The sequence below is a fragment of the Pogona vitticeps genome, chromosome 2 (genome assembly GCF_051106095.1).
Source record: "Pogona vitticeps strain Pit_001003342236 chromosome 2, PviZW2.1, whole genome shotgun sequence".
NCBI lineage: Eukaryota > Metazoa > Chordata > Lepidosauria > Squamata > Agamidae > Pogona > Pogona vitticeps.
In genome coordinates, this window is record NC_135784.1 from 46,420,825 (window position 1) to 46,446,264 (window position 25,440).

At 39.4% G+C, this 25,440-nt stretch overlaps 1 protein-coding gene across 11 annotated transcripts in view; it reads right to left on the bottom strand.

The window, feature by feature from the left end:
• Nucleotides 1-25,440, bottom strand: part of FOXP1 (forkhead box P1) — a 689,964-nt gene that overhangs the window by 536,839 nt on the left and 127,685 nt on the right. Inside the window, exon 3 of one of the 11 annotated variants that reach the window (XM_078385116.1) lies at nt 22,374-22,556. The exons of the other annotated variants lie outside the window; for them this stretch is intronic. The gene's annotated coding sequence lies outside the window, so the exon portion shown is untranslated. The remainder of the gene's footprint in view (nt 1-22,373; nt 22,557-25,440) is intronic. 11 annotated transcript variants of the gene reach the window in all.

Below are 25,440 nucleotides of genomic sequence, written 5' to 3' on the forward strand. Positions count from 1 at the left end.
TCATTTGCTCTAATAAATACAGCTAAATCCAATGCTAGTCTACTACTGAATCTACTGAATGGGACCTAAGAGTCACCACTTATGTAAATTCCATGGATTTCAGTGGGGTTCGTCCTGTTGGGACAAACACTGGGTTTAGTCCAAAGTTAGGGCCATTTTAAATACAAAATATGTGGAAATGGCAATACTTTACAACAACGCAAAACCTATTATCCTATCTTACATAGGGAGTGCATTCCTTCCTTCAACCTTTCTAAGCGTAATTATCTTTTTCCAAGAATCTTGCCTTCTCATGATGTCCCCAAAGTAAGACAGTCTCAGTTTCATCATTTTGCCTCTAGAGAGGTCCATAGATTATACATCTATAGGACATAAAAAATAGTGATGAAACAAAGCCTGAAAATTGGGTGGGTAGGAAGACACCTGATTAACTTAGAATCAGGTATTTTTATTTTTCATTATTTTGTTTAAATTATTTATATGCTGTCTTTATCCACCCCCTAAAGAGGACCAAAGGAGTTCACAACAGATAAAACAACAGACTTAAAAACACTATATAAATATTGTATTTAAAAATAATTAAATATATTAACATTTTAAAAATAAATTTAAAAACAATTCATAAACATTTAAAAACCTGTAAGTTAAAACACAGCATTCCTGAGATAACGTACTGCTTAAAAGCCTTCCTGAAGAGGAAGGTCTTTGCCTGACAAAAGAAGGACAAAAGGGAGGGGTCCAACCTGGCTTCTCAGGGCAATGCATTCCAAGGCCTAGGAGCAGCCACTGAGAAGGCCCTCTCTTGTGTCCTCACCAAATAAGCTTGAGGTGGTGATGAAATGGAGAAAAAGGCCTCCCTAGATCTTAAAAGCCAAGTAGGCTCATATGGGGTAATTTGTTGTTGCTTAGTCATTTAGTTGTGTCCGACTCTTTGTGACCCCATGGACCAGAGCGTGCCAGGCCCTCCTGTCTTCCACTGCCTCCCGGAGGTGTGTCAAATTCATGTTGGTAGCTTAGGTGACACTGTCCAACCATCTCATCCTCTGTCGTCCCCTTCCCCTCTTGCCTTCACATCTCCTCTTGCCTTCACATATGAGGTAATACAATCCTTCTAATAGTCTGGACACATGCTGTATAGGGCTTTAAAAGCAACAGTCAGCACTTTGAATTGGGCTCAGAAACAGACTGTCAGCCAGTGAAGCTGTTGCAATAAGGGTTACATGCTCCCTGTAACCAGTGCCAGTCAGCAGTCTGGCCACAGGATTTTGAACCAGCTGAAGTTTCTGAACCATTTTCAAAGACAGCCCCATGTAGAACATGATGCAGTAATCCAAATGGGATATAGCTAAGGCACGTGTCATCATGGGCAGATGAGACATCTCAAGGAAAGGGTCAACTGGTGCACCAGTTTTAACTGTGCAATTGCACTCCTAGCTACCGCTGAAATCTGTGCTTAGGGTTGAGTCCAGGAGCACATCCAAGCTGGAGCCCTGACTTTTCAGGGAGTGTGTAACCCCATCCAACACAGACTGAATCCCTGTCCTCTGATTTGCCTTGTGACTCTCTTGTCTGGATTAAGTTTCAGTTAGTTCTCAGTTTGTTAAGTCCATCACTGACAACAGACATTGGTCTAAGCACAGAACAGTTTTATTGGAGTCAGATGGGAAGGAGAGATAGAGTTGGGTATTATCAACATACTAATGGCACCCCAAAAGCCCCAAAGTCTGGACAACCTCTCCCTGCAGTTCCATATAGATGTTGAATAATATGGGGGACAGGACTGGATCCTGATGGGCATCACAGACCAATGCCCAGGGTATTGAAAAGAATTCCCCCAGAACCAACTTCTGATATAGATTCTTCCAGAGAAAATTCCTAACTGGAAAGATCGAATCCACAGATCATATGTCCTCCCATTCCCACACATACCACAGCAAAAAAGTGGAATATACAGGACATTCCAGAAACTGCGCCATGGGCAAACACAAAATGATTCAGGAACATTAGTAACCACTGAAGATACAGTTCCAGCTTTTCTACAGCAAACTTGAGAAATTGCATTTTTTGTTATGTCCAGTAAAGCTGAACATTGACTCAGCTCCTTTTATTTTCCCTCAACCCACACTCATTTATTTTTATTTTAGGCACTATGATAATAAACTAATGTGACATATGAATTGCCATAAAGAAGGCAATAAAGAGTTTCAAAATACAAATTGGTTCAAAGAGTGAACAAAGATTGTATGACCGATTTTTTTTGTAAACTATATTTACCAATAATCACAATTGTAATATGAGTGCCTGTGACTTGCTGCTCCCCAAATAATGCTAATTCCAAGACAGAGAAAGACTGTAAAGAGAAAGGCAGAGGAACTTGAGTTCTTATGTTATGAGTTGGCCATTCAGCGAAGTCATGTATAAACTAGATCATAATCTGCATATAATCTGAAATGGAGAAAACTCCAGCTGCTATTTTTAACCACATCTGTTGTGTAATAAATGAAATGTAAAATATACAGAATGGCATTTTTACATTAAATAAATATTTATATAAAATAACATTAGATGCTTTGAATTATTACCAGCAAAGCTAGAGGGGAAAAATAATTAAAGCAGCTTTGCTACCTTCAATAATGAAACCTAGCAAGATATTTCAAGGACCTCTAACATGGACCATATGGCTTTACGCCAGATATAAATAAAAATATGTTATAGCAGGTGGGCTGGATAGAATTTTATTGCATGAGTTAAATATGGCTTGCTAAGCTACAGGGAAGCATTTGTTCCAAATACACTGTAAAGCCACAAACAGTGAGTTCAAAGTCGTGGACCTCCACGATCTGACAGAATGCTTATTTTTAACCTCCCCATACGATTTTATTTTAAGCATTAAAAATGCTAATGGTGCAGAATTTTAAAAATTGTTTATTGGAAATTTAAAACTGTTTCAAACATTACACCTTACCTAGAGTCTTCCAATTTGTGTGTCCCACAGTTCTTTTTCTTGAACTTCTACAATTAACCCATACTTCTCCTATTATGCTGCAGCCTTCCAAATATACAGCAACCAAGGACATGAATGTAAAGGGAAGTTCACTGAGATAAGAGAGTTCAGCAGAAATATTAACAAATGTTTTCTAATCTTTCCATTACAGATTTTATTTACAATGGTTTACGATACTGCTCAAAGTCAAGGTCCCTTGAGTCCAAATTTATGAGTCCAAAATTAAGTAGGATATGACAAATACATAAGAAGGAGATACTAAGAAATTATCCTGACAAACCCTGCACTGAAATGGGAAGTAACAGAAACATTCTGATTCGGGAATGAGTTATTCCTCTACATCAGCATTAGACAACAATTCAAGAAAATTCCCTTTCCTTTGGAATTCCAGAGAAGATTATTCCACTGTAAGCTTGGTGGGGAAGGTGCTTGTGGTGTCACATTTTTCCATAATATTATAGAACACAGGTCCCCAACCCCCAGTCTGCAGCCCGGTGCCGGTCCGTGGCCTGAGCAAGACCAGGCCACCAAGACAGACCTCCCCCCCCCACACAAACAGCCCATTTGTGCCTGTGTGAGAGAGCGAGAACATGCCTGCACAAGTGTGGCACCGCCCTTTGCGCATGCGCATGAGCGTGCGCCTGTATGAGCGCCCCCACTCCTTTGCGCATGCGCACGAGTGCACCAGCACAAGAGCACATGCATGCGCGCAGGGGATGCCCCGCCTTCCCCAGCCGGTCCACGGGGCTAAAAAGGTTGGGGACTGCTGTCATAGAAGGATACTTGCGAAAGCACCGAGGCAGGGAAGGCAAGATTTAGGGATGCTGTTTCTGGGCCAGTTGATTATAGAAATGAGCACAACGGGAATCTGGATAGAAGGGCCAAAAATCACCACTATCACGATTGGGACCACCGCTGGTAATCCAGTGGCAATTGTTTTTACTATTCAACTCTCCTCCTCCCCAACGTCCCACAGCTCCCAAAGGCTTCCCTAGGACCAAAAGGAGCCCTAGGAAGCCTCGGTCTAGAGGGGCGGGGTAAAAATCAAATAAATAAATAAAATAAATAAATAAATATAATATGAATGTTAAATGTTGTATACATTTTGTATATTTTATTTGTTTGTTTGTTTGTTTGTTTACTGGATTATTGCATCCATCTAGATCAAAGGTCTACTCTATTAGGTCTAAACAACTATTTTGTTGATTTTCCTGGAATGCGTACAGCACAATATAATTGTTCTTGATGTTGCTATTACTGTTGGTCATTGAACAGAATAATGAGGCTGGAAGGGGCCTATAAGGCCACTGAGTTTAACCTCCTACTCAACACAAGAATCCAAATCAATTCATATCTGATAAATGATTGTCTAGTTTTTTCTTGCATGCCTTCTGCATTGGAGTACTCACCACCTCCTGAGGTAACTGGTTCCATTTTTGTACTGCTCAAAATTTTCTTCTGAATATTCAATCAAAATCAGCCTTTAACTTGAGCTCATTATTACATATCCTCAATTCTGGGACAATCGAGAATCTATCCTACCCTTCCTCTGTATGACAATCTTTCAAGAATTTAAAAAGCACTTTCATATATCCCCTAAGGTTTTTTTTCCTCCTTTAGGGCTACATATGCCCAGTTCTTTCAGTCTTTCCTGATAAAGCTTGGTTTCTGATAATCCTTCTAGCCCTTCTCTGAACTTGTTACAATTTGTTTGTTTGTTTGTTTGTTTGTTTGTTTAAATTATTTTTGCCTCACCTTTCTCCTTGAAAAGGACCGAAGGCAGCTTACAACAACGAAAAGCAAAATTAAAAATTGAAAACAATGTGTATACAATGGTAGTTAAAATCATTAAAAGACAATATTTAAAACTATGAGCAATGAATAAAGAAGCATCTTACATCATTAACAGGCAATATTAAGGTAAAAATCAAGAAGTAGACAAGTACAGGTAGCTAGTTACTGAAGGATGGCTTCCTTGAAATGTATTTGCTTGCTTGTGGAAGGATAGCAAATATGGGGCCAGTTTGCCCTGTGGGAGGGAGTTCAAACGTCTAGGATTCCAAATCCTTCTTAAAGCGCAGTGCCCAGAACTGGACACAATATTCAAGATGAGGGGTGTGTGGTCATGGGCGTGGGTATGGGGATGTTCTAGTTCTTCATGGGATTTGGAGACTATCCCTGCACCCTCTCATCCAGCTCACTCATTAATAAAAATGTTGAACAGCTCTGAGTCCAGGAGTGGTAACCCACTTCTTACCTGCTTCTTACCTCCTCCCCATTTGAGAAGGAGCCCTTGATAAGCACTCTCTGAGTACGGTTCTGTAACCAGCTGTGTATCCACCTGACAACTGTTCTATCCAATACACACCTAGTTAGCTTGCTAATCAGAACATTATAAGGCACTTTGTCATAGACTTTGCTGAAGTCAAGATAAATTACACCTACAGCAATCCCACCGTCTACATGGGAATTTACCTGATTAAAAAAACTAGATAAAGTTAGTTTGGTAGGATTTGTTGTTGTTGTTTTGCCTAATGGGTTAAACTGCAGAAGCCTCTGTGCTGCAAGGTCAGAAGACCAGCAGTCGTAAGATCGAATCCATGCAACGGAGTGAGCTCCCGTCGCTCGTCCCAGCTACTGCTAACCTAGCAGTTCGAATGCATGTAAAATGTGAGTAGATAAATAGGCAGAAGTTAAAAAGAAAAATAAATTAGTTGCTAATGTATCAGATAACTTAGAAAACTTTCTGAAGAAGCCACTGCTACAGTAGTAGTAATCCCCTACTTCACAAATTGTGAAGTTGCAAAGGACTGGAGGATCTATCAGGAACTCAATAGTGTTCCTGCATCAGCATTTCCTTGTTTCTTAAAGGTAAGAATAACAAAGGGTTAGACTCCTGCCTCATGGTGTAAGTCATTATATATTTTGGTGCTAATCAGAGTCGTGATGTACTTACGTAGAGTAGTGATGCAATTAGGAGACATAACTGGTTTATTTTATTTTATTTTAGCTCCCTCTCACACACAAATATCATGTTATTAATGTGACATTTCTGTCAAGTGAAAAATTAATGAATAAATATATCTTTACAACTTGGAAAAGGTCTCCTAATGTCCTGGGTGCTAGTTGGAAAGGTGTGTATTAAAGCCTATGATGCATTTATTAAATCACTCTCTATAGCCCCATAAATATAAATAGGAGACATATATTCACATGTCTATGTTCCTTATTAATAATCTGTAAGGGGGAAGGTTTGGTGTGTGTATTATTTCCAGTGATTTATGATATTTTATCTGTTAACTTTATGAATTCAAGCCAGATCCATACATTGATTTGAAAAGTTATTTCATGGACACTCAGCATGTAACCATATACGCATTCAAGCTACTATCCACAATCAAGTAACACTGCCGCTTACCACCCCACTGCTTATGTTCAAAGCACAACTGCTTGAAAGTGTTCCATTAAATTAAATGAAGTCAAAGAGAAAGCATATTTAAGATGACATTTATCAAGATACATAAAAATCATCACTCATAAACATGGATTGAAAAACTGGACATATTGTGTGTCTATCACCACAATCAGAGAAAATCAAAATATGTTTATGAAAAGGTCATTCATTTGTGTCAAGAAATACCAGATATAATTTGCTAGTATCTCCTGAGCATCTTTGTTGGTGATATCAACACTGTTATGACTTCTGCTGCTTTATTTCCAATCCACACCAAATATATGCTTATATCACACAAAAAAGAACCAATGTAAAAGTATGAAAAAACTCATTTAAAACTGTTCCATCTTCTGATAAGTACACGCAAGAAAGACATTCCAGAAAAGCATTAGACAGCCATGAACGCTCATTGTTTTGTTTGTTCACAAAGTTTTTGTTTCAGTGGCTTCTAAAGAAGGAATTTCAAGGAGATTTTAAGCACAACTGGTTCAAGAATAAAGATTTCAAACCATGCAGCTTCTTACAATTTTAACCTCTGTATCCTGGACTGCACACACAAACAAACCAGTAATCAAGTGGTATGCTCCCTGTAGCCAAGGTAATTTAAAATTTCATTTTTTCAAGTTGGTCAGAACCTTATCCCTGGAACAGTCGAAGCAAAGCTATCACTACAACAAAACATCTTCCACTGACTATCTGCTGTGACAGCAGCACCTCCATATAGTAATCATTGGCAAAGGCCACTACATAGTGTGCAGAACTGTCATCCAAATTCTAATCTTTGGCCATGAAGATCATCAGGTGACATTCAACAGGTCTCATATTCTGAGTCCAACATATATCCCAGGGTTGTTGTGGAGGGAGAGTAAAATGGGGTCCGAGCATCCAGCCCAAAAAATGGAAATGTAATGGAACAAAAAATTGTTACCCAGGTGTTAATGTCAATTGTTTCACAATAATAACTGGTTATTTTGTCTTTTTACAATGAGCACAAATATCAAACCTGTTGATGATGATCATCTGCATTATTCTTAATATATTGGCTGGAATTCTATTAACAGTTATATATAGTTTGTGTTACAAGCTGCAGTGACTAATTGTGACTAATATAAAAGTGCTAAGGCACATCTTGTTTGTACAATTAGGCCAGGTACTTGAGCAAGACACATCTCATCACCCTGTCCAATTAGCCACAGCAAGTTATGCAAACTTTATGCAAACATCAATATAAATGTTTAAAAATATTTGACAGCCAATGGATAACATTTGATTGATCAACCACTCCTACTCAGTCAGATGCTCAACACTAACTATATCTGATTGATCAACCACTCCTACTCAGATGCTCAACACTATCTATATCAAAAAGGAACCTAATTGACAATAATAATTTTCATAGTGGACTCATAGTCTAACTTCAGTTCTAGAAACCTCACAGATTTTGCATTCTGGAAACTGATCACGAATTGCTGATCACAAATTAAAACATAGACCCATTTACATCACATTAGTATGTTCCAAAGATCAGCAGCAACATACTATTTATACCAGGATATGTAACAAATACTATTTTCATTTTATTTTAATTTATTTAGTTACTGAAATGCATCTACCAATTGGTTGAGAACAGTGAATGGCCAAAGAGTTACAACCGTGCCTCGCTTTACGATTGCCCCGCATTACGACGATCTTTTTGCAATCGCAAAACAATGGTCTAAGTGGGGTTTTTTCGCTTTGCGATGATTGGTTCCCTGCTTTGGGAACTGATTCTTCACAAAACGACAATTTTAAAACAGCTGATCGGCAGTTTCAAAATGGCCACTGGGTAAACAAAATGGCTTCCCGCTGTTTTCTGGGACGGATTCCTCGCAAGACAGGCAGCGAAAACAGCTGTCCTATGGAGGATCTTCACTGGACGGTGAGCTTTGACCCCACTGGAACGCATTGAAGGGGTTTCAATGCATTTCAATGGGGGTTTTTTCCGCTTTACGATGTTTTCGCTTAACGGTGATTTTCCTGGAACGGATAATTGTCGTTAAGCGAGGCACCACTGTATTTAATGACTTCCCTTGGAATCCTTTCAAGATAACTTCCCCTCAAATGACTGTTTGCTCCATGGAGGGACGAAATACACATTTTGTTTCTGAACCCACCACACACACCTGCATGTGCACACGCACGGACACACACACACACACATGCATGCACACATACACACATACAACTGTAGAAGAGGGAGCAATTTGATCTGAAAAATTGCACAGGAAGCTTTTAAATGTTAAAAAATCCATTTTGCTATGTTGTGCTCTTCAGGAGACAATAATACCCGATCTGCAGAGGATCGGGCCCAGATTATCTGGCCTAGCATACAGTTTGGCTATCAGGTCAATACATGGATCTGACTGAAAGTATAGTGTTCATTAGCAATTTAGACTCTAATACGTTTGGTAGAGCAATTTTCACATCTACTTAATGTAATGGCAAAGCTAGCCTGGACATTACTCTCCCCTGTTCATCCACTTGTTTTCCTGTATCAGCTGTCATCAGTATCATGTAGTATTGATGATGAATTTGCATCAAAACATTTAAATCAACCACATCATAGACAAATTATGTTTTTAAAAAATGAGTTGTAATGCTAGGCATTAGACATGAGCAATTCATATTCGCATTTTCATGCCATAGACTTCGGCATGAAGACGGGAAAGAGTGTCTCCCCACTCTGTGGAGGTGGGGAAGGGCTGGCCAAGCTCCTGCCAGGATTGGCACACTGCTGCTGAAGACAGACCCCTAGAGCCGTGCAGAGCCCTGTGAGTGGTCCGGACAGTTTCGGGGGTGCAAACTGGGCCACTGTGATACAAATACGAAGTGTTCATGTTTACTAGGCAAAATCAGTGAATGAGAGCCTCATGGCGCAGTGGTTAAACCGCTGTACTACAGCCAAAACTGTGCTCATGACCTGGGGTTCAAATCCCAGGTAGCCGGCTCAAAGTTGACTCAGCCTTCTATCCTTCCGAGGTTGGTAAAATGAGTACCCAGCTTGCTGGGGAGGCAATGTGTAACCTGCATAATTAACTTGTAAACCGCCCAGAGAGTGCTTGAAGTCCTTTTACTACTGCAGTTAAGTGGTGCCCCTTTTTCTTCATTCAGCACAGCAGAACTATTACAGCAATAGGAAAAGAAGAGCGGCAGCTCTAATTCTTGCCAAACTGTTTCTAACAATCAGGAATACACACAGTATTCTTGTACACCAGCATACGCTGGTCCCTACCACATAGGCATCCTTCAGTCTCAAGAGACTATGGTAACATGCTCTGAATCGAGGAGTGTCCTCTCCAGAGCATGAAGCCCGGGTAAGGTAATATGGAGGATAGGCTGTTACCCAAGCAGCAGATCCCCCCTCTCCACATTGCTGAAATGGTCCAATGGAAAGGCAAGAGCCAATACGACTGGTTCCAGCAACGTCGCAGGAGTTGGCAGAACGACACGAGCTGCCTTCGGGACTCCAGCTCCGGATTTTGCCTCGAGGTTAACTCCTGAAGCCTTTTCCATTGGTGGATATAGCCACAAGGCAGTGGAGGTTTGAAATTGGAGTTTTCCTTCTCCTAGATGGGCTGCCTTCCATGGCTGACGAGCCCCACCTACCCGGCTTGCCAAATTACTGATTATTTTTAAGCTTAAATACCAATCTTCTACTGTAACACCTACAGACAACAAGAACATTTGATAATATCATCTATATACCATTTCTGCTGGCTGGATAGCACAGCAAGTTGGATACAGGCGTCAGGAGTTTAATTCACTACGGAGCCTTGTAGGAGAAGGGCCAGCGTGCGTGATCTTGGTCAAGCTACATGTTCCCAGAGCACCACCAAAAGGAAATGGTAAGCCACTCAATACACAGGAAACCCTTAAAAGTACTGCATAAGTTGGAATCAACCTGACTATTATTATTATTATAAACCACTTAAGTAAACAATATTAAAGAACATCTCAGCATTTTAAGACATTTCACAGACTTCAAGGTCCAAAACTCCCTTACACAACCCCTTTTATCTTCATAATCATCCAGTAACATATCAGAATATATCTTTTCTGAGTGGGATTTTGAACCAACTCTCCCTTTTGAATTCAAACTCTCTGTCCCCTATATCACATTGGCTCTTATCTTTTCTTAAGGAAGACGAATGTGGTTAAAATACATATATTTACTTGTCTTACATCCAAAATGTGTGGTTAATAAGAAACTATACAGCAGACTGTAAACAGTATACACTTAATTTTTATTCACCATTACAACAGATCTTTCAGGAAAGTCATTATTGGTATTTAGAAATGAGAAACACAAGGCAAGTGGTTGTGCCTTGCTCAAAACCAGCCAGCAAATCTATGAAAGGAGAACTTAAATCCAAGGTATTTAGCCCAAAGTCTAACATGATGCCTGCTTCACATTCTACATTATTTGGGGGAAAACTGTATCAGAATGCCATTTGACAAAACTGCAATGTGAATTTCTGCACACACAACAGGGTTTTTCAGTCACTGCTTTCTCATGGGCAGAGATAATACAGGTATAACCTCAGACAAGGCTCTCTGATATGACACCAGGACTGTATACAAGGCATTTTCTTATGTTGTAATTTAGGTCTCGGATACTGAGAGAATTATGAGAAGAATATCCAATAACACTTCAAAAACCTGGGAAACAGGTTATATGATTTAGCATGAGTCACCTCACCATAAATAGCTCATATCCTACTGGTCCCTAGAACTTTTTAAAAAACCCAAAGATACATTAGACACCATGATATAGCTGAAAATATGTCTGCATTTGTCGTGAAAATACACTTCTTCTAAAGATTTTAGTAGTTTCTATATAAAAGGAAAGAAATATGAAAAATGACATGGAAACATGCTAATATAAGAGGGGACAAAGGTAGGTCATTGGTTTTCCAAATGTTTGGGACTTCCCAGAAGCAGAAAAGTAACAGAGAACATCTGAGAAGGCTGAAGATTCTCCAATTCTAACCCAATAAGCCCCTTGTTTTACTATTTTGTAAAACACAGAAATACAGTACATTCTGTTAATATGTACTGACTGTTGATGACAAGGACTTCCATGCTAGATTTTTTAAAAATGGAAACTTTTTTTTTCTCAACGGAATGTTGTGCAGGGCATGTCTGCTTAGAAATTAAATGAATAGGATTTACACCCAGGCAAATGTGTATCGAGAGCACTTTGACATCCTACACTGTTTCCTTTGGGATAATGTGAGTTTTAAAAATTGAATAAAGCAAACAGAATAAATACATCAATTAATTTTAAAGCACCTGCATTAATATACAACACATCTGTAAACTGGCAAATAATCACCGTAAAATTGATAGTTTTAAAACCATTTAATCCAGTGGTTCCCAACCTTGGGTAACCCAAATATTTTTGGATTGCAATTCCCAGAAACCCCAGCCAGCACAGCTGGTGGTGAAGGCTTCTGGGAACTGCAGACCAAGAACACCTGGGTTGAAGCGAAAATGACCTGAACTACAAAAAATCTACTTAAGTTATTCAGAAAAGTATCATTTGTAGTATAAGTTAGATATAACTTGATTTCTGTTTCTGGTTTTATATTATATTTAAAATACCATTTCATCAGTATAGCTTTTGTATGGTTTTCATTAAAACATTCAATCCCCTCCTTCAGTGCAGTCCTTTTCTGGATTTGAAGAAGAGGAGTTTTATAACACAGGCATATTTCCAGTTTATAAACAATTTCCATCAGGAATTGGAGAAAAGCACTGAGAAGGCCTAATTGAAATTTTTTTCTGCATCCCATCCTATATCCCATTTGAGATTGCAGTTAACTCACTGATCATCAGTCTGACAAACAGATCATAGGAATAAAGAAGTAAAGCTCAACAAAGGTCAAGCCTTGATCAGACAGGAATTTATCTCAGTGACCTTGGACAATGCACTTTCTCCTGCTGCAAAGATCAATAAGAAAATAACCATATGATGGCAGAAGAAGTATCTAATTACAGTGGGAATGAAAAAGGGTTCTCACAAGAAATAGAAGATGGTTTTTTTAAAAAAAGCATTGCGTTGAAGTACTGAAGTCCAACAGTGTTTTTTAAGTGGAGTGGGGAACACCCCTTGAAGACTGTATTTATACTCAGGGGTGGGGGAGAGTAATGACCCATAAAGATTGTATTAATACTTCCTAATATTGGGGAGGCGGAGATTACAAGTGAAATTGCCAAGTCTATGTCTTTTCCTTCCTTCCTTTCATTTACTCTTAGCAGCCTATTGATGTTTTCAAGACAAATTGCCCCAAGAGGAATGATAATATGACGCTACGTATACAAAGCACTATATAAATGCCAAGTATTGCTATATAAGCTGTATGGACACAACAAAAAGATGCGAACAAATGCATGCGTGTTGTGAGATAACAAATTGGGTGAAAACAGAAGGGATCAAAGTGCAGATCACCTCTGTGGGACGATAATTGTGAGATTACTATGTTGCTGTATCAAGTGTTGCCATTTTACTAGGGTTACTACAATAGCATTATAACAACACTGACAGATTGTCAATATTAATAGGCCAGCCTAATGTATTATCAATACTAATCCAATTTTGCTTCTTTCCTGGATTCTAACCATTACCTGACAATAGGAGAGAGAGAGAAAATTAGAGGCCAGTCACAGCAATGGCAGAAAACTACTGAATAACATTGGTAATACTTCTAACATAACGGAAAGGCACAATTGTGCCAGTTTCTCTATTATTGCACATACAGGCAATTTGGGGAATTATTCTTTACTATGTTGTACCTACGTGGTGGTGCTGCGGGTTAACATGGTGGCGCTGCGGGTTAAACTGCAGAAGCCTCTGTGCTGCAAGATCGGAAGACCAGCGGTCGTAAGATAAAATCCACGTGACGGAGTGAGTTCCTGTCGCTTGTCCCAGATCCTGCCAACCTAGCAGTTCGAAAGCATGTAAAAATGCAAGTAGATAAATAGGTACCACCTCGGTGGGAAGGTAATGGCATTCCGTGTCTAGTTGCGCTGGCCATGTGACTATTAAAACTCTCTTCAGACAAACGCTATGGCTTCGAAACTAGGATAAGCACCGTGCCCTACAGTTAGACACGACTGAACTAAATGTCATGGGGAACCTTTACCTTTACCTATGTTGTACCTGGGTACCTAATACTGTGCAACGGATGGAGTAACAATTCCCCACATGGCAATGCACTCATGGGGGGAGGTGTTTTTAGAATTGTTAAAGGTTCCCCTTGACATTTAACCCAGTCATGTCTGACTCTAGGGGGTGGTGCTCATCCCCATTTCCAAGCCGCAGAAGCAGCATTTTGTCCGTAGACAATTTCCGTGGTCACGTGGCCAGTGCAACTAGACGCAGAACGCCATTACCTTCCCACCATGGTGGTACCTATTTATCTACTCTCATTTTTACATACTTTCAAACTGCTAGGTTGGCACAAGCTGGGATAAGCGACGGGAGCTCACTCTGTCGTGTGGATTCGATCTTACGACTGCTGGTCTTCTGACCTTGCAAGCACAGAGGCTTCTGTGGTTTAACCCGCAGCGCCACCACATCAGAACGGTTAAAACCAGTCCTTAAATATGTTGCTTACCTTGAATACCCTATTGGGGTTACTATAAGTAAGTTCCGACTTGATGCCACATAACTATGTTATAACCTATTTCCTTTTCTGCCAGGCAACTCCTTCATCTCTTCTAAAAAAATATTAGCCAGGAGCATGATAAATTACATGTAGAACTGTGGCCATATGCACAAGTACAACCAGGCACCAGAACACAGCAGGCAGGGTCCAGACTGGCAACACAATCCTACACATGTTTACACAGAAGTAAGATCAATTGTTTTCAAATAAACATATTGTTTTGTAAGTATGCATTGGATTGCAGCTTGGGTTTTGCTCCTATGCTTATCTGAGAGTAGGCCCCACTGAATTCAATGGCTCTTTTTTCGATTGTGTTGCAAAGTTCAATGGACTTTGCGACCTACTGAAAACAGTTCCTATTTTGACTCATTTATTTCAATGGTATTTGAGTACCATTTAGTAATAACCCTAACCTGCACAGAAGAATACTTACATAATGTATTAGGATAATTGCTGGGAAATTAGGAACTCAAACAAACAAACAAACAAAAAAAACAAGTATCAAAATAACCTGAAGAGGCTTTATTACTGGAAGATCAAAATGTATTGGATAATCCAGTTTCTCTAAGAATTTAGTTAACTATCTTAAAAGCATGGTGGATAAGGTCAGAATGATTGCCTTCAAGGCAGAAGGCAATGGGTTGACGCTTTCGGTTAGTGTTGCTGCATTTGGCTTACTCAACTGTTAAGGAGGAACTACTTGAATAACTACAAATATGTTTTCAAAGCGGTGTTAGGCTTATAATTCTTCAAATTCACAGACCATAAAAGCTGAGGTGCCTACACTACAGTAACTCAGTGCTTCAAAATGGACTTTTATTCAGCATGCCTCAGTGCAAAGGAGTGAACAATATGGCTTCTTGAGGCCTATTTTTGCCTCAAATATATTCATTGACATGGATAGATACAGTTTTCCATTTCCTTTGTCACAAGACCTTTCATTTCACTCTCACTCTTTCTATCTGGGCTTGTACAATTATGTGACAAAATCATTCAAGCAAAAATATATTTGTATTATTGAAATATAGTAAACCTGAGGTCATTAAGAAGTTGAACTTCTAGTTTTGCATCCTGAATACATATGCTACCCCAAAGTTGCCACAGCATTGTGAGGGTAATCTACAATGCATGGAATTCACCCAAAAACCATTATGCAAAGGAGAATTTTTCAGAACATTCTAAAAGGCTATGTTGTAAGACATTCAGAAGCTCTGGATAACTATTTTAATTTCTTCCAGATCTTTCCAGTTCTTCAAATGGAACCAGCTAGGAAAATCTCCTTGAACAATAAGGCAAAGATCAAGCTTGTATCTTTGATTTTTTTGTATTTTGTGTAAACTGCCCAGAGTAGACATGTTCTAGATGGGTGGTATATAAGTCTAATAAAATAAATAAATAAATACGTATTGGTTCTCCCCCCCCCCCATAGAAACTTCTTGGTGAGGCTGCTTCTTTGTGCTGAGTGATCAAAAGGTGGCTTAATTATGACACTCTGATGACTATGTATTTGCCTCCCTCTCCTCCTCACCCTTTTGACGCCCTACCCTCTGTAACACAGAAGGCAGTGCAAATACAACACATTTAACAGGCATCCTTTGGGAACCAGTCCATGGCAGAAAGTATTAAAAGGGACACTGCCGTGCTTACTGATTTTGGCAGTCTTCTTCTGATGTAACCACTTGGGATCTACGATCTTCTCCACAACGGCTTCTCAACTCTGAGTCACGCAGCCCCTATGCAATTTACTTGATTTAACACACAGTCCTACTTGCTACATTTAGGTAAGAAGTACCATTGTTCAGTAGCACAAAACTTTGTGTTGTGGTCCTTCAGGTACTCCTGCTGACTCAACGTCAACAACTTCGTTCACTCCATCAAACCAAAGTATCTTAAACTGATCTGAAATCCTAATGTTGCAGCTAATTACATTCCTGACTATTTGTAACCAGACTCTGAGTATCTTATTTTTCATTATCAAAGAAGTAATCTAGGAAACTAGATCAATTGGGCATAAATCTTCCATCTGGGATCTTCTCTTCAGGACTGCTTCTTTATTAAGAAATATTAGCAATACCTTATTCTACCCCGATGGCCCTAGTCTTTCCTTTGCAAGCAATGCAGTATCTACAAAGTGGCGAAACATAAAAAAAACCCTAATATCATGGCCACTGGTCCCATTACCTCCTGGCAAATAGAAGGAGAAGATATGGAGGCAGTGACAGATTTTACTTTCTTGGGCTCCATGATCACTGCAAATGGTGACAAGCAGCCACGAAATTGAAAAACACCTGCTTCTTGGAAGAAAAGTGATGACAAACCTAGACAGCATCTTAAAAAGCAGAGACATCACCTTGCTTACAAAGGTCCACATAGTCAAAGCTATGGTTTTTCCATTAGCAATGTATGGAATCAAGAGCTGGACCACAAAGAAGGCTGACCGCTGAAGAATCAATGATGTTGAATTGTGGTGCTGGAGGAGACTCTTGAGAGTCCCCTGGACTGCAAGGAGAACAAACCTATCCATTCTGAAGGAAATCAACCCTGAGTGCTCACTGGAAGGACAGATCCTAAAGCTGAGGTTCAAAAACTTTGGCCATCTCATGAGAAGAGAGGACTTCCTGGAAAAGACCCTAATGTTGGGAAAGTGTGAAGGCAGGAGGAAAAGGGGATGACAGAGGACAAGATGGATTGACAGTGTCATTGAAGCTACCAACATGAATTTGACCCAACTCCGGCAGGCAGTGGAAGACAGGAGGGCCCGGCATGCTCTGGTCCATGGTGTCACAAAGAGTTGGACACGACTTAATGACTAAACAACAACCAAGTGGTGAGTGATGCTTGCAGTTTTGAAATGCAGAAGTGAAGCCACTGCCTGCCTATCAACATGGATTAGAAATCTGGATGACCACCCGGCTCAAAATGTTTACTGAGGAGTATAACATTTATATGAGCTATGCTTTCTATAGCTATCGTTGTTACTCAGAAGAGCCTCGTGACACAGTGGTTAAATTGCTGTACAATGGTGCCTCCACTTACAACCATAATCCGTTCCAGAAGATGGACGTAACTCGAAATGGTCGTAAGTCAAAGCAAAATTTCCCATAGGAATGCATTGAAATGCAATTAATCTGTTCCGGCTAAAGAAAAAATTAATCAAAAATAAATAAATAGATTAAAAATCACTGCAAGATTCATTTGAAATGTGATTAATCCCTTCCAGCTGAAGGGGAGGGGGAGAAAAGCAATCAAGCATGCAAGACCCATTGGAAATGCACCAAAAACAAATGGAGCAGATCGGAAATGCACAGAAAACAAAGGGGGCAGGTCGGAAATACAAAAAGAACAAAGGAAAAAGCAAAGGAAACATGCAGGACCCATCAGAAATGGGCAACCCCCCCCCAAAAAGCAACCAAACTCCCAAAGACCTAGCGGAAATGGGGGAGAACCAAAAAACAAACACCCCCTCAAGACCCACCAGAAACGTGAAAAAACACTCCAAAAAGCAACAAAAAAACTCAAGGTCCATCTGAAATGGGGGGGGGGGACAAAAAACAAACAGAGACCCAAGACCCATCACAGCACAGAAACATAAGCCCCCAGCTCAAAACCATGCTGCAAAAACACCCATAACAGTTTTTAAAAAGCAGAAAACAGCACCTTACCTTACAGGGCAACCCAAAGCCTACACACACAAACACATACATACACATACACAGAGACAGAGAGAGAGAGAGAGAGAGAGAGAAGGAGGAGGCAGTCCCAAGCATCCAACAATGATGCATACTAACTGCTGGGGCAAAAGAGCTACAAAGAAGCAGCCTCGTTGCCACCCACAGTTAGCAATTTGAATTTCCCACCTTTCCCCCCTACATTTTTCTGTTTATAAGTGGAAGCTCCAGTCGCAAGTAGAAGCAAAATGATGCGGCTTGAGCTGATTATAACTCGAAATTGTCATAAGTAGGGACGTTTGTAAGTGGAGGCACCATTGTACTGCAGTCAAAATTGTTCTGATGACCTGGGTTCAATGCCAGGTTGCCAGCTCTAGGTTGACTCAGGCTATCGTTTCGAGGTTAGTAAAATGAGTACCCAGCTTCTTGGGGGGGGGGCAGCAATGTGTAGTTTTCTGCATAATTAACTTGTAAACCACCCAGAGAATGATTTAAGCACTATGGGGCAGTATATAAGCAGCACATTTTGCTTTTGATTTTACTCATGGGAACCACTGCTGTTTTTCTTGTGTATTTCAGTATTTCGTTAAGTTATGCACTCAAAATATTTTTGCCCTACAAATGAAAATGCACATTTTTAAAAATAAAATTGTGAAGTATGGAAATGGAAGAGTTCATTTCTAGTTCTGGCACTTATTGTATTTGTTTTGTGGTACTTAAAGAGTTAAGTTGATTATGGATTGCATTCTTCAGAGGAAGATAAGTGGTTTCTTGGAGAGGCTGATTTGTGAGAGGTATATTCGTCAGAATTGGTATAATTTTTTTAAAAAGTAATAATAAATTAGGATTAGAGAAAATGATTTGATTTGATAACAGGAAATGAGGATTGAGAGCTGGCCCATGGGGAAACAAGGTATCGTGGAGATATAAATGGAAACAAAATAGCAGACATGTTGTTGTGACTTGCTTTCTTAGTTTGTGAACAGAGAATGCAATAGAATGGCAGAATGCCAGCCACAATGTCTCCTGCTACACCCTCAGAGTAATTCCCGGTTTGAATAAGCAACATCTTTTATTTAACCTTCGAGTGTAGATTCTAGTATCATAGCAACCCCATGCCTTTCTAGAGTTCCACTTAGAATCTTCCCTCTGCTTCCCAGTGCAAAATTCTTTTCCTTACATTTGAAGTCTATATTTTGACATTTACCATATCTAATACTTTATTTGGAAGACATCAGATTCCCTTTAACACCTGTGCATCTTCCTCTGCTACAAGGATCATCTTCCTCACATCCAATCATTCAAAGAACTATAAAGCCAATTGTTCCACCTCCTATCTTTGCTTGAAGTAGCTTCAGACATTACCACATGCCCAGAAAACACAAATCGCATTTGTATACAAGAAATAAAGTGCATATAGTAATATACAAAGCTGCTTCTCCCGTATGACTTTTCAATTTGTATAGTTTTTGTTTGTCCACCACCACGCTTTTGACATAAAAACAAGAGTCAGAAACAAGTTCAAGAGATCCCAATGTCTATCTTAAGAGTTGTTGTTTTCAACCATTTTAACTTAATTTTTTCAGAAGCATTTAGGATATGACAAGCACGTAGCAGGTGAACGTCTCGAAAGACTGAAATTAAACAAAGACTTGTCTTTGCAAGATGTTTTTCATACAGGACCTGAAAAACGTAATTACATTTTATTTTTATAATAAAGCTATACAATCACTGGAAGTACATGTCAGAAGGTACATTTTATTATTTTTCATCATGTAATTGTGTGCTTCATTGCTTTTTGACTCATTTTTTCTTGTTGTGGGAGGTGTTATAACTGTGGTTAAAGCAAGTCTCTGGGCATGACTGGGATGTGCCATTCTACTGCACGCTATACAACTCCCCAATCCAAACAAGCCCTCTGTGATATTAGCTATATTAGAAAGCAGTGATAAAAGAGAACATGTTATTTGCCATAAAGAAAGAGATGGTAATTACTGACTAAAAGCAGGTCGAAGAATATGGGAAGCCGTTGGGCTTTGGCTATACACAGAAATGGAAGACTATCCTATTCACTTTATTGTTTACATGGAACTTGTAATACATAAATGTTTTCTGGATTCGAATCTCATTCATACTTACAGCAACTCAAAGTTTTCCCTGTCGATATATGTGAAATAAATAATAAGGAAAAATATTACTCAAGATGTATCTTTGATTACAAAATCATCGTGAAAGCTATTCAACAAGGTCAAACATGTAAGAGCATGTTTACACGACACAGTTTTATACCAATTCAGCTTTCATGGCTCCATGCCGCAGAACCGTTGGATTTGTAGTTTGGTGAAGTACATATAATGCCTTGGCAAAGAGTGTAGTAAGGACAAAGCTTTTTAAAAAACTTTATCCCCACATGTAAGAATCCAAACTCATTTATGCCCATGTTAGCAATTTAATTTCTTTAAGCCATACAGACAATACTGTGCACTTAGCACCACAACTGTGCAGAAAAGGCAGCCTAAAATTTTAACCTGAATGTTTCACTCACATATCAACGGCAAGTTCCAAAAAGTAATTCTGGGGGGATCACTGATTGCCTTTGAGACATTCATGGCATGGAGCCCTGCATCTTATTTCCCATGCTTCCAAAATATATCTGAAGACTGGCAAATCTATGATCCTTCAAGGGTTGCAAGACTCAAAATCCCAGCAGCCTTGGCAGTAGTAGTCTTACAGCTGGGCCAAAACAGCCCATGATCAGGGATGACAAGAGCTGCAGAGCAGGATCATCTGGTGGGCTAGAGATCTGGCAGTCCAAACCCTCCATCTGCAGTCATACAAGAATGCTGGGATGAGATGTTATCAGTATGCTTCTGACACTAAGCTCCTCCTCTTTCATCAGTCAGAAGAGGCAGTTTAGATACAGAATCAGCATTGCAATTAGTAACAACATGAACGTAGGCAAACCAACAAGATAAAGAGAAAAGGTGTGATTGGAAGGGAAAATAGATCGTATTTTGGGCCACTTGTGGAGCAGCCCAATGCAATCTATTTCCCCTCAATCACATGGCATACAGGGAATTGTGCTCCAGCCCAACCCTGATCCATACTGAAGCTGGGCAGTTTTGGTCCAACCGTTAAGACTACTACTTTTTTGCGCAAGGCTGGAGCAATTCACCAACAGATTAAAGGATTGCTTTAAGACAGATCACTCCATGCAAAGTGACCCTTTCTGGTGGATCAAACGCTCGCTTTTCCCACCAACTAATCACACCCTCAGTTGCCAAGCAGCGCATCTTATGCAATGGTGTATTCATGCTGTTCTCATTGAGATCACACTCCGCTGAAAGCCAAGTTCAGCAATCTGGGGATATTGCTAGACTCCACATTGTCACTGGAGACTCAGGTGCTTTTCATGGTATGCAATGGCTTCCAGGAGCATAGACTGGTTCAACACCAACCTTTTCCAGATAGAAATAGCCTGGTTACAGCAATAAGTGCACTTGTAACTTTCAGAAAAGATGACTGAAATACTTGGACAAGCTCCAGAATTTCCCAGAAATTTCAGCTGGGTTACTAACCAGAACTAGATGTAAGGCTCATGATTCTCCACAGCTGGATTTGTCCTCTCTGGGCACAATCTAAGTGGTATGACTACATGCCAGAGCCTTAAGCAGTTTTGTACATAGATGCCTTAAGCTCCATCTTCTGTTGTACAAGACTGAATAAATCTTACAGGAATCTCTGGACTCTCTTCTCCATCCCTCTAAAGTTAGGTGAGTGGGGACTGAGAGGAGACTGTAGAAAGTCTCCTCTTTGTCTGTAGACAGTTCTCCTAAGATATTTCCCTTATGTCTTTTTAGAGCAAGGAAATATCCTTATTATTTGTGTCAGCATTTTGCCATCTAGTGTAAGTTGGCTGTAGAGTCTGTTTATCTCTTCTGCTGAATCTTCCTTTTTCTCTCTGCTATTTTTTCTCCTCTGTAGTTTGATTTATCATTATTTTTATATGCATTGTATGATTTCTTATATTGAGAACTTTAGGTTAAAATTAGTACTTCAAATGAAGTCTGGAAGTCAAATTGATTCTGGGGTACTTATATTCCTATAGTATTATATTGCCATGACTTGGTGAACAGCCTCACAGCCATCTTCTGCTACAGCTGTAGTTTCTGGGAACTTTCCAAAGCATACTTCTAAATAAATAAAGCCACAAAAGTTAGTAGGTTACTGTCATAACAGAAGGTTCATCTATATTTTCTAAGGCTGCAACATACGTCAAAAAAGTCCAAGTTTCTGTTTCAACCTTACAACGTACCCTGTTTTCCCAAAAATAAGACCTAACCCCAAAATAAGTCCTAGTTAAGTGAAACCCCGCCCTCCACCATTGTACAGCAACCAGAAGGTGACATAACTGTACTTGAATAAATGTAGATTGTTGTCCATGAAAAAAAAATCCTCTGAAAATAAGCCCTACTACATTTTTGGAGCAAAAATTCATATAAGACCCTGTCTTGTTTTCGGGGAAACACGGTACATACCTGGAAAGATATGAAAGAGTGAACACTCAGAGAAAAGTAATCTGGGATATCACTGGTGATGTTATTGATGATGCACTGGTATCAGCTGATGTTACACAGTTATCAGCCAGTCAAGAATTTTGTTCCTCTCCCCTGGTCCCTTCTCTGTCTTCAGTTGGTCATAAGGGAGAAATGGTCCCAGGACTATGGAGGATAAGAATCAACAAAGTGCTGTGAGTAGAATTAGGCCCAGAATCCCATCTCTGTAATTCTTCTGCATTGTAGCAATTTTTGTTTTGAATGCATTTGATCTCTTTTCCTTTAAGATAATAAAGTTTACTTCCTTCTTAGAGACAATCCAGTTTGTCCACTTCCCATCTGCTTTGCTCAAACTCCAGAGATTTGCCCAGTTAAGGAAGCAAAAAGAAAGCCACTACTCTTGGGGTGCTTTTTTTTTGGATTTTCGTTTGGATAATGTACTTCCCAGATCCAGGGAAGAAGACAGAGACCACAACAGGATTCCCTACATCTACTGGGCAAGCAGGCGCTCTGTTTATCTTGGGTGGATAAGGGTGGGGCAGAGTGGACAGCTACACATTTGCTGCGTTATCCCTGCCAGCTTTTCACACAGGTGGGCCAGGGAATAAGTTTTACATGGTGATCAGCAGAAGTCCGGAACTGAACAGGCTCAGAATAAAAGAAGGAAATTAATGAGTTATTATGGGACATTAGTTGACACCTGAAAGTCATCAGCATCATCCTCACTGGTATAACAAAGTACTTTTCTCTGGGTATTAACCCTTTCCAACCTTCCTTTCCAAGAATCATGCTGCAACCCTGTAAGATGACTGTCATTTTTGACATACAGTACATTGCTTTCCTCTGACTCGGGTGAATCTGCTATCATGCAACTATACTGGGGAGGGGGATCTATCAAAGTCTTGTAAAAGTAGGTTTGGACTATAATTCCCAGTGGCATGATTCTGAAATCTGTAGTCCAAAACAGTTACTTTTACAAGCTTTTCTTTTACCTAGAGAGCTGGTAGAGAAGGGAAGGAGGTGAAGGATGGCTTCATTTTCCCAAGCCAGCCATGTTTCCATTCTAGCTGAAAACTACTCTGAATAACAGAGGACAGAGAAATCTATCCTTCTTCCATCACCGCACTCATTCACCTCAATATCATTCCATGGATTTTACCTACATGCAATTTTCGCTGCCACAGTTTGCCAAGTGAATTGTTAAAAGACAAGGCCTCTTGAACTGGAGATCTACATTATGGAAGCCTGACTGAGATGTCTTTAAATCATAAATTACTATAGCTAGATCAGTCTGTGGCTTTTAAAAACGGGCCACTTGTCCAAAATGATAGAGTGTAATGCTCTGTAAAGGAGGTCAAGGTTAATAAAAGTTTGGGAAACTGGTTGAAACCAGCCAAACTATCATAAGAACATAACAGTCATATAATAAAGCCTCCCCACTCCCAGTAATCATCTTCCTGTTGTTGACATGGTCACACACAGAAAAAGTTAATTGCTTTTATCCGGAATTCCTCTGCTAAACTTTTCTATTAAAGCTCTCTCTCCCCTCTGTTCTAGACCAAAAGCCACCTATATCCAGACCATGTAAAAGGCAAAACAGATTTATCTGCAGGCAAGGATGTGCAAGTTTGCTAACAAACTACACTTGGATATTCAGCAGGCACCACTCAGATTCTGAATCTGAGGCCCAGCATTACATAAGTATGAGGATATACCACTCACATATGTAGGTGAACGACCATGTGACTAAATGTTTCCTGACATGTATACCAAAAGTCAGGGGACAATCAGCCAATTTAATGTTTTAATTCGCTATATACAAATATATTAACTATTATTCTAGAACATCTAAATATGTGGTGCTCTATCTTCATTCTGAAGTTATATATAGAGAATGCCATGCATTTTTCTGATGTGCAGACTGGTTCACCCTAACAATTGTTAAAACATATTTTTATTATTTTTGTCTCACTACAAATATACTTCTGATACAGTTCTGTAAAAACCAGATTTTTTTCACTTATTAATTGCAACAGCGTAAAATGAAAAGCTAAGGAAGTATATGTGGGCTGCAATGGCTTGTCTTACTGTACCCATTTCCTTTATAAATATATCTTAAAATAGCCTCCCGAGTGATGTACTTGCAACACAACATAAAAATAATATTGAATTCAAACTATTCAATATGAATTGAATGATGCTGTTCAAACTTCATTCTCGGGGAACATAATGATTTTAGGCAACATTATAAACTTTTTCTCCTTTTTGCGTTATTATATTTATAACAGTATTGTATTGACATAACCTTCGCATACTAGTAATCTTAGTAATAAACAAGTGTACCTCACTTATGTATTAAGTGAAATAACAACAGAACATTTACTAAATTTAAAACACATACAGATAAAGGCAAATGTAAACAGACAGGCGTAAATTCAATTGATAATGCCAACTAGAGAAGGCCCACTGGATCAAAGCCTGAATGGTAACAATGCCTTCAAACAGAAATATAACATCTATGTAAACCCCACTGATTCAATTAGTCTACTCCAGTTTGCACTAATCATTGGATTTAGGACATGGTATTTCAACCTAATAACTGAAGAAGCTTTTTGGATGAGTAGCAAAACATTTCAAACTAATAAGAAAGAAGTCAAGTTGCCATGACTCAGCTTCCAGATAGCCTCACCTAGATGACTGAGAATCTTCACAGACAAACCCAATAAAACTGTCCAGCACTGAGGATTTCACTCTATGCAAAACTGAGAACTCAGCACATTAAAACACTGTCATTATTAAAATGACACCTCCAAAATTCCAAGAAAAAAGAAAGAGGCAGAAAGTAAACTGGGTTTTGGAGGCTGACAGTGCAGTAATTTTGTGACTCTGTCATGTCTGATTTTGTAATCTGTGCAGTCTTTGGACACTGACAGATGAGGTGTGACAAAATTTCATCTTTTTCTTGGCAGAGTCTATATTTGCTGTTAGTACTAATTCACTGGATCTTAGCTTTCATTACATTGGTTTGGAGTGCTTGTTCTTGTACAGC